This window comes from Sus scrofa, chromosome 11, assembly GCF_054392235.1.
Source record: "Sus scrofa isolate SSC_HxYL_T2T_F1_AM1 chromosome 11, Sscrofa_HxYL_maternal_Yorkshire_Landrace_v2.0, whole genome shotgun sequence".
In the NCBI taxonomy this organism is placed as follows: domain Eukaryota; kingdom Metazoa; phylum Chordata; class Mammalia; order Artiodactyla; family Suidae; genus Sus; species Sus scrofa.
The window spans coordinates 24619210-24631403 of record NC_139393.1 but is presented as its reverse complement, the minus strand read 5'-3'; the positions used below and the strand labels follow the sequence as shown (position 1 = coordinate 24631403).

Below are 12194 nucleotides of genomic sequence, written 5' to 3'. Positions count from 1 at the left end.
CCAACTCTGCACTATGACAGGACACATTAAGAAAACGCTCATAAAAATGTCCCAACTAGGGAGTTCCCGTCATGGCGCAGTGGTTAGGGAATTTGACTAGGAACCATGAAGTTGCGGGTTCGATCCCTGGCCTCGCTCAGTGGGTTAAGGATCCAGCATTGCCGTGAGCAGCATTGCCGTCTGCTACACGGTCGCAGACGCAGCTCGGATCCCGCATTGCTGTAGGCCAGCGGCTACAGCTCCAATTCGACCCCTAGCCTGGGAACCTCCATATGCCTCGGGAGTGGCCCTAGAAAAAGTCAAACTACCAATTTTAAAGGAAAGAGTCCCTCGCTGAAAAAAATGCCAGCGACAAAAATCTCTCCCTGGTACTTTTTGTTTTGCTGGGAGCGGATGGGGCAGTTTCTCTGTCTCTTGCCGACTGCCAGCAGACACACAAAGTGGGAGGCAGAGAAGCGCGACTCTATGATAAACCACTACACAGGTCGTTGTGCAGGAGACCAGAGAGGGTAAAGAGGCTTGCGACAAACCACAGAAAGATCTTCCCGGTAACGGGGTCTGAGGCCACTGAGGTCCAGGTCTTTGCTGCCTCATGGGGCCACAGGCCACTATGGCTGGATGTCCTTGTTTTTATAGGTATAACCAAAATGTGAAACATGTTTACTGGGAAACAGCCTGGTAATGAACTTGTTCATGATCACACAGCTAGTTACTGTCAAAGCCAAGATCAGGCCCAGGCAGCCAGGCTCTAGGGTCTACGCTTTGAGTCATTGCACTTGATCCCTTCTCCAGAACCATATCTAGGAGTTCCCGTCGTGGCTCAGTGGTTGACTCTGACTAGGAACCATGAGGTTGCGGGTTGGATCCCTGGCCTTGCACAGTGGGTTAGGGATCCGGCATAGGCCAGCGGCAACAGCTCCAATTGGACCCCTAGCCTGGGAACCTCCATATGCCACAGGAGCAGCCCTAGAAAAGGCAAAAAGACAAAAAAAAAAAGAATCATATCCATATGGAAAGGTATTCAATCTCACTAATAATTGGGGACATGGAAATGAAAATAAGATAGCACTTAACACCTGTCAGACTGGCAAAAAACATTACGTATGATCATCTTGCCATAAGCTAGGGAGGGTATCTTGCAGAAGAGGTTGTCTTACAAATTGCCAAGAGAAGGGTAAGTTGCTACCGTGTCAAAGAGCAAAGGATCAGACTTAGGAGAGCTGAATATGTACCTAATGATTAGGTGCCCGTTCTGGAGAAACTCTTGCATAGATGTCTAAAGAGATCTGAGTGGGAACACTGAATCCAGCATCATTCCTAAGAGTCCCAGAGACAGAGAAGGAAAAGAGAAAGACAAGGGATGGGGGAAGGAAATGAACTAGATATTCAAGAATTGATATAAGAGCTCCCATCACGGCAGAGAGGAAAAGAACCTATGATCCACGAGGTTGTGGGTGCGATCCCTGGCCTCGCTCAGTGGGTTAGGATCCGGTGTTGCCGTGAGCTGTGGTGTAGGTCGCAGACGTGGCTCAGATCTGGACGTGCTGTGGCTGTGGCTCTGAATTGGACCCCTAGCCTGGGAACCTCCATATGCTGCTGGTGTGGCCCTAAAAAGGGAAAAATAAAAGAATTGATATTGATATATTTATAACTGATTCACTTTGCTGTACACCTGAAACTAATACAATGCTATCAGCCAACTAAATTCCAATACAATTTTTAAAAAATAATTGGTATAGTTGGAGTTCCTGTAATTGCTCAGCAGTTAACGAATCTGACTAGCATCTATGAGGACGCAGGTTCAATCCCTGGCCTTGCTCAGTGGGTTAAGGATCTGGCATTGGTGTGGTATAGGTGGCAACACAGCTGGGATCCCAAGTTGCTGTGGCTGTGGTGCAGGCTGGCAGCTACAGCTACAGCTCCGATTGGACCCCTAGCCTGGGAACCTCCATATGCTGCAGGTGTGGGCCTACAAACAAAATAATAGTAATAATAAAAATAAAAAGAGAAACTCGCCCATTACAGTTAGTGTTTACTAAGGGATGGCTTGGCAAACACCCTTCTAGGTTCCACAGAACACTTTCCAAGATGCCAACAGGAAGACCTGGGTGGGGCTGGCACCGTGAAAGTCACCTGGAAGTCACCTGAGAGTGCTTCCTGGAAGTTACTGGACGTAAGACCTGGACCTTTGCACGCAGCACGTCTGCAGTGGGAGCCAGGAGTCTGTGTTTCTTTAAAGCACCCTGGTGATCTTGAGAACCGCTACAGTAGTAAAGATGGATCTTAAATATGTATGATTATCCTAGGGCCGCATGGTTCTGGCTTATGAATAATTCATGTTCCATCACACATTTGGAAACAAAACCCTGTGGGTCTTAGGAAACTTCTGCATAAGAACTACCCAACGATGCATTCTTCCCGTATTTCTCAAAGCCTCACAAACCTGAACTTTGCTGCCATGTGCTTTAGGAGAGCAAATAAAGGCATATAATCACTCCTACCTTCACACATGAAGTCACGCAAGCAACAGGCATTGGCTGCATCTTTTCTTTTTTTCACCCTGTGCTGTGTCAGAAACGCACTGCCTAATTTACACATTTCCCCCATGTACTTTCAACAGTTCTTGCTGCTCGTTTATCGAATTTTTAACGATTTTTTTTTCTTTTCAAGGCCACACCCACGGCATATGGAAGCACCAGGCTAGGGGTCGAATCGGAGCTGCAGCTGCCAGCCTACACCACAGCCAGAGCAATGAGGGATCTGAGCCACATCTGCAACCTGCACCACAACTCACCACAACACTGGATCCTTAACACACTGAGCGAGGCCAGGGACTGAACTTGTGCCCTCATGGATACTGGTCAGATTCGTTTCTGCTGAGCCACGATGGGAACTCCCCAATGCTTTAACGTTTAATTATAGCAGTAATTGCTTTGTGTGGAGCAATATAGGTGATAGGACAATTGGAACAGGAATTATTTTGCCTGAGATGGTTTTATGTAACTGGATGTGAACAAAAGACATTTACACACCTCTTAGCACACACAGAACCTACTGACATAACAGGATGAAAGGAATGTGCTAGAGCCATCTCCTATACAAGATCCATGCAAATGCTCTCAAGACTGAGGGGTTTGAAACAAAGGCATAGGCGGTAACGTTGAAAGAGCTAAACCTGGTCCTTAATCATGGTAATCAAACTACCCCATGCACTTGCATGTAACTTAAATTTTTAATTCTTTTTGTTTCTTTTTATGGCTGCACTTGTGGCATACAGAATTTACAGGGCTAGGCATCAAATTAGAGCTAGAGCTTCTGGCCTAAGCTACAGCCACAGCAGCACCATAGCAATACCACCAGATCCGAGCTGCATCTGTGACCTATGCCGTGGGCCACAGCTCATGGCAATGCAGGATCCTTAACCCACGGATCGAGGCCAGGGATCAAACCTGCATCCTCACAGACACTGTCAGGTTCTTAACTCACTAAGCCACAATGGAGACTCCTAATATTTTAATGAAAACATTTTTTTCTGGGTTTTTTTTTTTGTTTGTTTGTTTTTTGTTTTTTTTTTTTTTCTTTTTGGCTTTTTAGAGCCACACCCCGAAGCATGTGGAGGTTCCCAGGCTAGGGGTCAAATCTGAGCTGCAGCTGCTGGCCTACACCACAGCCACAGCCACGCGGGATCCAAGCAGCGTCTGCCACCTACATCAATGCAATGCCAGATCGTTAACCCACTGAGGGAGGCCAGGGATCAGACCTGAATCCTCAGATACTAGTTGGGTTTGTTAACCACTGAGCCACATAGGGAACTCCAATGAAAACATTTTTATTGAGGTATAACTGATACGTAACATTGTATTAGTTTCAGATGTACAACACAATGGTTTGATATAGGTCCATATATGGAGACATAATCACCACCCTAAGTCCATGATGTGTTTTCCTGAAATCTCTGTGAGAACTATTTTCTTTTTTTTTTTTTTTTAATTTTTTTGCTTTTTAGGGCTGTACCCACGGCATATGGAGGTTCCTACACCACAGCCACAGCAACACAGGATCCAAGCCGCATCTGCGACCTACCCCATAGCTCACAGCAACACCGGATCCTTAACCCGCTGAGCAGAGGCCCGGGATCGAACCCGCAACCTCCTGGCTCCCAGTCGGAATCGTTTTCTCTGCGCCACAGTGGGAACTCCAACTATTTTCTAATTTCTTTTCTTTTTTCACCCTGTGCTACTCAGAAATGCACTGCCTAATTTACACATTTCCCCCATGTATTTTCAACATTTCTTGCCCCTCGTTTAATGATCTTTAATGCTTTAATTACCACAGGAGTACACGACTATAAGTCAGAAAATAAGAATAGAGAATAGAAATAGGAAAGTGTAAAGAATAACAAGAAAACATCCTGCTTTAACACTGCTGTCAACCTTCCCGCCTCCTCAGAGAAAAACACCATGACTTGTCAGGTGGAGATCCTTCCAGACTGTTTTCTATTAGTTGACAAATACCTATTTGGAATGATGAATGGTATTTTTCTTGGGTATTTGGGCAGGGATAATTAAGGCATGGCAGAGACTTTCCGCTATTCTCCAAAATGTGTTTCTCAACTTCTAGGGACACATAGCTAGATGACACTTCCCAGCCTCCTTTTCGGTTAGACAGGACCATGTATGTATCTGAGTTCTGGCTAGTGGAATGCTAGCACAAGTGTGGGCCAGCTTTGAAGAGACACACATCAATAACATCTGACATGATTCTCTTTTTATTTCCCCCCGCCCATGGGTCACACCCACAGCATGTGGTAATTCCCAGGCCAGGGATCGAACCCTCGCCACAGCAACCGCCCAGACAGCTGCAGGGCCAACACCAGATCCTGAACCCATTGTGCCATAAGCGAACTCCCTCTCACATGATTCTTACTGTTCTTTCTTCCTGTCTGATGGCAGCATCTAAATTGAGCCAGGAAGTTTGATCCCTAGAACTAATGGTACTAGGTTCCCATGCTGAGGATACTTCAGTGAAACTACTTTGTAAATTAGGCACCCATCAACTTTTATCTTTTACCAATTATTAATTACATCCTGAGAAACAGAGACGCTGTCCCTGACATCCAGGTGCTAGCCTGGCACTCACAGCTAAGCCTTGGTATTCTCCTGTTGAAAGTAATTTCACGCAATACCAGTATCAGAGGAGGTCACCTTATGATGGTGACAGATCACAAAGAAAGAAGACCACACCATAACATGTCTGAACAAAGATAAATGCATGACGTCTGTCTAGACCACAAAAGTGACCAAACACCCCAATATTTTGGCCAACAGAAGTAACTGCGACTTCTTTATCAATTACAGTATCAGTCTCACTCTGATTTCCCCATTTGATTTTTTTTCCTTGAAGGGTGGTTGATTTATAATGTGTTAATTTCTGCTGTACAACAAAGTGATTCAGTTATACGCACACACACATGCATATACACATTCTTTTAAAATATATTCTTTTCCACTATGGTTTATCCCAGGGCATTGATTACAGGTCTCTGTCCTATACGGTAGGACTTTGTTGATTATTCCATGCATATATAATAGCTTACATCTGCTCACCCCAACCTCCCACTCCATCCCTTTTCCAAACCCCTCCCCCTTGGCAACCACAAGTCTGTTCTCCTTGTCCATGAGTCTGCCTCTGTTTCATAAGTAGGTTTGTTGGTGTCATATTTTAGATTCTATATGTAAGTAGTGATATCATATGGTATCTGTCTTTCCCTTTCTGGCTTACTTCACTCAGTATGAGACTCTCCAGATGAATTCACGTTGCTGTGGATGGCATGAAGACCTCCGATCCCTAAATCACAAGTACCCCTGCCTCCTGATAACAGCCAACCCAGAACAAAGCCCTGCTTCCTCAAACCCTCCCCACAAATCACCGGACACCGGCCCAAACCCTATCAGTCCTTTCTTGTGGAGCCAGTGAGCTTAGAATTCACGTTATAAGCAATGGGAAATTATAAAGGCTTTTGGAGTGGGATAAGGGTGCAACTCAAGTTGTGCTTGAGAAAATGAAATCTGACAAAGCTGTTAAGACAATCAAGAAAAGATGGGGCGCGTTCCCGTGATGGCACAGCAGAAACAAATCCAACAAGGAACCACGAGGTTGTGGGTTCAATCCCTGGCCTCACTCAGGGGGTTAAGGATCTGGCGTTGCCGTGAGCTGTGGTGTAGGTCACAGACATGGCTTGGATCCTGTGTTGCTGTGGCTGTGATGCAGGCCGGCAGCTGTAGCTCCAATTCGACCCCTAGCCTGGGAACCTCCATATGCCATGGGTACGGCCCTAAAAACCAAAAAAAAAAAAAAAAAGAAAAAAAGAGAGAGAGAGACTGTTGGCAAAGATTGTAAGAAAGCCATTCCAGTAGCTCAGGGAATGACAGGAGACAGAAGCTATAATGCAAGTGGCATGTGATAAATACCTAGATGAAGGGGGCGGCAATGGGAAGGAAAATGAGTTAACGTCCGCTAGGACACCTGTAGGAGGAATTGAGTGGGTAGAAATTTTGGTACAGTCTTAAACCATCCATATCATTTCACATTCAGGAGGCAGGGATGTTCTCAGATTTCTCATCAACTATTCAGTCTTCTTCTGAACAAAATCGGGGCCTTTGGTATCTATAAGTTCACTTCATTAGCATAAGATAGAAAATTATGAATAGGATGACTTTCGGTTGACCTTACTTGGCTTATAAAATGTGAGGTTGGATTTAAGTCTACCATATGGATAAGGGACCCATTTGGCCCTTAAGTGCCTTTTGAAAGCTCCCACAAAGGGCATTAGGAGTTTCGTGAGCCTATTAGAAGACAAACTTGGAACCTAAGCCTGCATATTCAGCAGACCTGCCTGGATCCTCAGCTCAAAGAAACTAAAATAGATGAAGATGTGCCTCCTAGGAACTAATCACCCTCTCATTCACAGGGAAATAAAATAGATGCATGGTTCTAACGGCGGAAATGAAGAAAACTTCCCAACATGACCATGGACCGGCTGAGCCTGGGGAGGCGCTTGGCTGTTTAGGAATAAGAAGGTCCTGTAGTGGAATGAGGTTGGTTCCAAGAGCTTTTCCAAGTAGAGTTTTAAGAATGGAGACTCTTCTTCCCTAGAAACATCAGACTCTGTGAGCCTATGAGTAGAGTCCAGCCAGGAAAGCTTCCACAAGTCCATGTACCCTAGTAAGCCTAATTGTGGTTCTAATCCAGGCTTGATTAGTGGAATTAATGAATGACATCCAGGAAAGAGGATGCCACTCAGGTATGAGGAAAATCAGAGAAGGCAGACCTTCTTTTTTTTTTTTTTTTTTTTTTTGTCTTTTTCCCTTTTCTAGGGCTGCTCCCTCAGCATATGGAGGTTCCCAGGATAGGGGTCGAATCGGAGCTGTAGCCACCAGCCTACACCAGAGCCACTGCAACTCAGGATCCGAGCTGTGTCTGCAACCTACACCACAGCTCACAGCAAAGCCGGATCTTTAACCCACTGAGCAAGGCCAGGGATCGAACCTGCAACCTCGTGGTTCCTAGTCGGATTCGTTAACCACTGCACCACAATGGGAACTCCAAGGCAGACCTTCTTTGTCAGTTTTTCTTTTGCCTCCTTCAGGCAAAATTTAGATCTCAGTTGGAAGAAACAGAAGTCAATTTTGCCCAAGGCTTTCTCTAGGAACTGAACTAACCTATAGTTGTCTCCACAGGTCCCCTATGTGGCTACAATGCTTATCACCCCACTCTAGACAGACAGTCCTCAACTTCAAAGGACATCACACCTCTAAATTACCTCTTTCCCCTAGCCCCCCAAGTCTCAACACCAAGATCTGGCTGCCCTGCTCCCTGCGTGAATTTAGATGACTCACCCCTTCAGCTGTAAAATGAAGATGACATATCCCTAATAGGGTTGATCTAAAAATGAAATGAAATGACATATATAATATATCTAATACTGCTGATACTCCACAGGTTTTTTGTTTTTGTTTTTTGTTTGTTTGTTTTTTGTCTTTTTTTATTTTTAGGGCTGCACCCGAGGCATATGGAAGTTCCCAGGCTAGGGGTCCAACCAGAACTGAAGCCGCTGGCCCACGCCACAGCCACAGCAACGCTGGATCCGAGCAGTGTCTGCAACCTACACTACAGCTCATGGCAACGCCGGATCCTTAACCCACTGAGCAGGGCCAGGGATGGAACCCTTGTCCTCATGGATACCAGTCGGGTTTGTTAACTGCTGAGCCACGACGGGAATTCCTCCACAGGTTCTCAATAACAAAGAAGCTTATATGCTGATTTCAGCTTATTTGCTCATTTCACTTTGTATTTTTTTCAAACTATACAAGTGCATAATCTCTTACATTAAATGGTTATTAGATATGAACTAAAAGTGTAAATCTGAAAATATACCCAATCCTTATCTCTACAGCAAATCCTTAATACCTGCACCCAAAAGGCATTTTACTGCCCCCCTCATATCTTACCCCAGACCCTACAACTAATTAAACAAGCTCGAAATTCAAGCTGTCTCTATATCTATCCAAAAGCCATGTGGCTAGAAAGATGACTATAACTCAATTTATCATTTAAATTAAAAATGCTGAAATTTAAATAATATAAATTATCTAAATTTAAATAATTTAAATAATCTTTTTGATTATAAGAAAACACATCCACCCAATGGTTTATAAACTGTTACTTCAAATCCTCAGAATCTCCCAGTAATATTGACTAATAAAAAAGGCCATCCTGAATGACAGAAAAAGAGGGGGAAAAAAATGTCATCTTGAAAAATCACATTTGACTTTTTATAATTAGTAAAGAATGATGGAGTAAAATACCAGTGAAAACAACACCCAGGTTAGAAGCCTATTTCTACCCTTCACTTTCATGCTCAAGAAGCCTAGCATTGGAGTTCTCATGGAGGCTCAGCAAGTTAAGAACCCAACCAGTATGCACGAGGATGCAGGTTTGATCCCTGACCTCACTAAGTGGGTTAAGGATATGGTGTTGCCACGAGCCGCCGTGTAGGTCCCAGTTGCAGCTCAGATCTGGCATTGCTGTGGCTGTGGTGTAGGCCGGCAGCTTCAGCTCTGATTCAACCCCTAGCTGGCAACTTCCAAGTGTAGAGGTGTGGCTGTAAAAAGAAAAAAGAAAAAAAAAAAGAATCCTAGCATTAACCCTATGTTGTGAAATTGGGGAGTCTGTTTGCAGCCAGAGAAGCAGACGTAATGCACCATTAATCTGGTTTTTCTTAGCCACCAATTGAAATAATCCCAGTCAGGAGATCCCTTCGTGGCTCAGCAGTTAAGGAACATAACTAGGATCCATGGAAACGCAGGTTCGATCCCGGGCCTCCCTCAGTGGGTTAAGGATCTGGTGTTGATGTGAGATGTGGTATAGGTTGCAGACATGGCTCACATCCCATGTTGCTGTGGCAGTAGCGTAGGCTGGCAGCTGTAGCTCCCATTCGACCCCTAGCCTGAGAACTTCCATATGCCGCAGGTGTGGCCCTAAAAAGCAGGAAAAAAAAAAAAAAAGAAGACAAAGAAATAGTCACAGTCATTTGATTTTTAAGGAAAAGTCAGTACTGCAGGAGTACATTCCAGAGGTCTTTTCATAAAAACCATCCCGAGTGCTCCATCTGTACATGCAATCTGCCTATGTATTTCCAGCCAGCTTGCATGGGCAGATTAATGCGTACAATTAGGAAGCAACCTCACAGGCATTCAATAAACTGCCTTCATTATTACACTCAGGAGAGTCCCTTTGGATGTCAATAAAAGCCTAGTTTTCTGCCTGTTAGCTAAATAATTGACAACACTAAAAATAATCAGAAGCAAATGAACGAAGTCAGGAACAAGGTGGTAAGAAAGCACATTAAGATTCTTACGGTGGTGCCCTCCGATGCTAGCCTGAGCTTTTTCTCCAGCAACGTGGATTTACAGGCTGCTCAGAGTCCATGGCTGCCCTTCTCCACAGGGAAAAAAAAACAAACAAAACAAAAACAAAGAACACCATTCCTGGTCAGCTATTTGAACCACATAGCACAGGATGCCGAAACTCGTAAAGATATGAGGTCTTGAAAGAATTTCTTATTTGTGTTTCTATTTTGTGATCCTCGGGTTGACAGCTTTGGGAGAATCTCCTTTTTGGGGGGTTGGAGGGAACAGCCTGGTTGGTCTAAAGACAGCTTTGTGCTGTTAAAATTCTAACAGCTCTCCTACACAATTTCTCCACCATCAATTGATTCTAAGAAGATAGGATAAAGGACTGTTAGACTCCAAAGGATCCATCTTTTCCTAGACGTTTCTCTCCTGGTTCTAGCTATATAACAGTCATTTATTTCAAGAGCTGTGGGTCTTTTCATTTCAAAACGGGTTCAAAACAAAATAGACTTAAAACACCCCCCCACACACACATGGACTTCTTCTTGTGTTGTGTTTCTCCATAGGCTTTAAAAATCAATTTGAGATACTTCCCATTTTTGGCCAACTTCTCTTTTTCCTAGTGAAGTGGGAATTTTATGATAAGCAGAAGAAAGAGTAAGAGAGAAACGTGCGTGCAATTGAATTTGGCTCTGCTGATGGTGTGTAAGGCAGCTGATGGTAAAATTCTTTTTTCTTAACAGAAGAAGGGTGATCTCTAGTATTTAGTAAAACACAAACTCAAGAAGGTGGAGGACTTGGAAAGAAAGGGTTGATGACACAATCTCCCATGTTCTTTAAAACTCAAGAATTTCTCGGAGTTTCCCTCGTGGCGCAGTGGTTAATGAATCTGACTAGGAACCACGAGGTTGCGGGTTCGATCCCTGGCCTTGCTCAGTGGGTTAAGGATCCATTGTTGCCGTGAACTGTGGTGTAGGTTGCAGACGAGACTCGGATCCCGCGTTGCTGTGGCTGTGGTGTAGGCCGGCGGCCACAGCTCCGATTAGACCCTTTGCCTGGGAACCTCCACATGCCGCGGGAGCAGCCCTAGAAAAGACCAAAAAAAAAGAAGAAGTTTAGTAGTTTGTCCAAGGTCACAGCTGAAGAATGGAGCTAGGACTTTGAACCCCGATCTTCTTGGTTTTAATTCTACCACATTTGGAATTAATCTAGGGCCAGAAATACGGTTTTTTGATTTTGTCTATTGTTTTAAGTAGTGTGCAAATAACCTAGCTACTTAGAACTAGAACACAAACTTATCTTTAAAGTTTATATAATGGGAGAGTTCCGGCCGTGGTGCAGTGGAAAAGAATCTGACTAGGAACCATGAGGTTGCGGGTTCAATCCCTGGCCTCGCTCAGTGGGTTAAGGAGCTGACATTGCTATGAACTGTGGTGTAGGTCACAGATGCAGCTCAGATCCGGCATTGCTGTGGCTGTGGTGTAGGCTGGCAGCTGTGGCTCTGATTAGACCCCTAGCCTGGGAACCTCCATATGCCGCGGGTGTGGCCCTGAAAATAAATAAATAAATAAAAAAAGATAAAGTTTATATGCTGGAGTAGATGATCTACATTATAAAGCCCACAGTGGTTGCCCTACACATGTCAACTGCTGTTACTCAGGTCCTACCGGAAAAGGTACCGTGATGTATGACCGCTAATTGGGGTTCTGCTGATAATTATGAAATTATTTCTCAATTCTTCTTCTTCTTTTTTTTTTTTTTTTTTTTTTTGCTGGGCCTGAGGCATACAAAGTTTCTAGGCCAGGGATCAAACCCATGTCACGGCAGCAACCTAACCTGCTGCAGTGGCAACACTGGACCTTTAACCCACTGTGTCACACGAGAACTCCCTCTCAATTCTTGTTTATAAAAATGTGAGTTCTCAGTCCATTAGATAAATCCCCTAGTTAGTTTAGATTCTACTTGGGCACTTTTTTTTTTTTGCATTTTAGGGCCACACCTGCAGCATATGGAAGTTCCCAGGCTAAGGATTGAATCAGAGCTACAGCTGCGGGCCTACACCACAGCTACAAAAACTCTGGATCCAAGCCACATCTGCAACCTACACCACAGCTCATGGAAACGCTGGATCCCTGACCCACTGTGTGAGGCCAGGGATCAAACCCACGTCCTCATGGATACAAGTTGGATGCATTTCTGCTGCACCACAATGGGAACTCCCTGGTTGGGTACTTTTTTAAAAAATATCTTCCTTATATTGGTGGTTTAGAAGTCTACATA

The 12194-nt window shown here is 44.4% G+C and overlaps 1 protein-coding gene across 3 annotated transcripts in view; it reads right to left on the bottom strand.

The window, feature by feature from the left end:
• Nucleotides 1–12194, bottom strand: part of EPSTI1 (epithelial stromal interaction 1) — a 104465-nt gene that overhangs the window by 46768 nt on the left and 45503 nt on the right. The gene's annotated exons all lie outside the window — the stretch shown is intronic.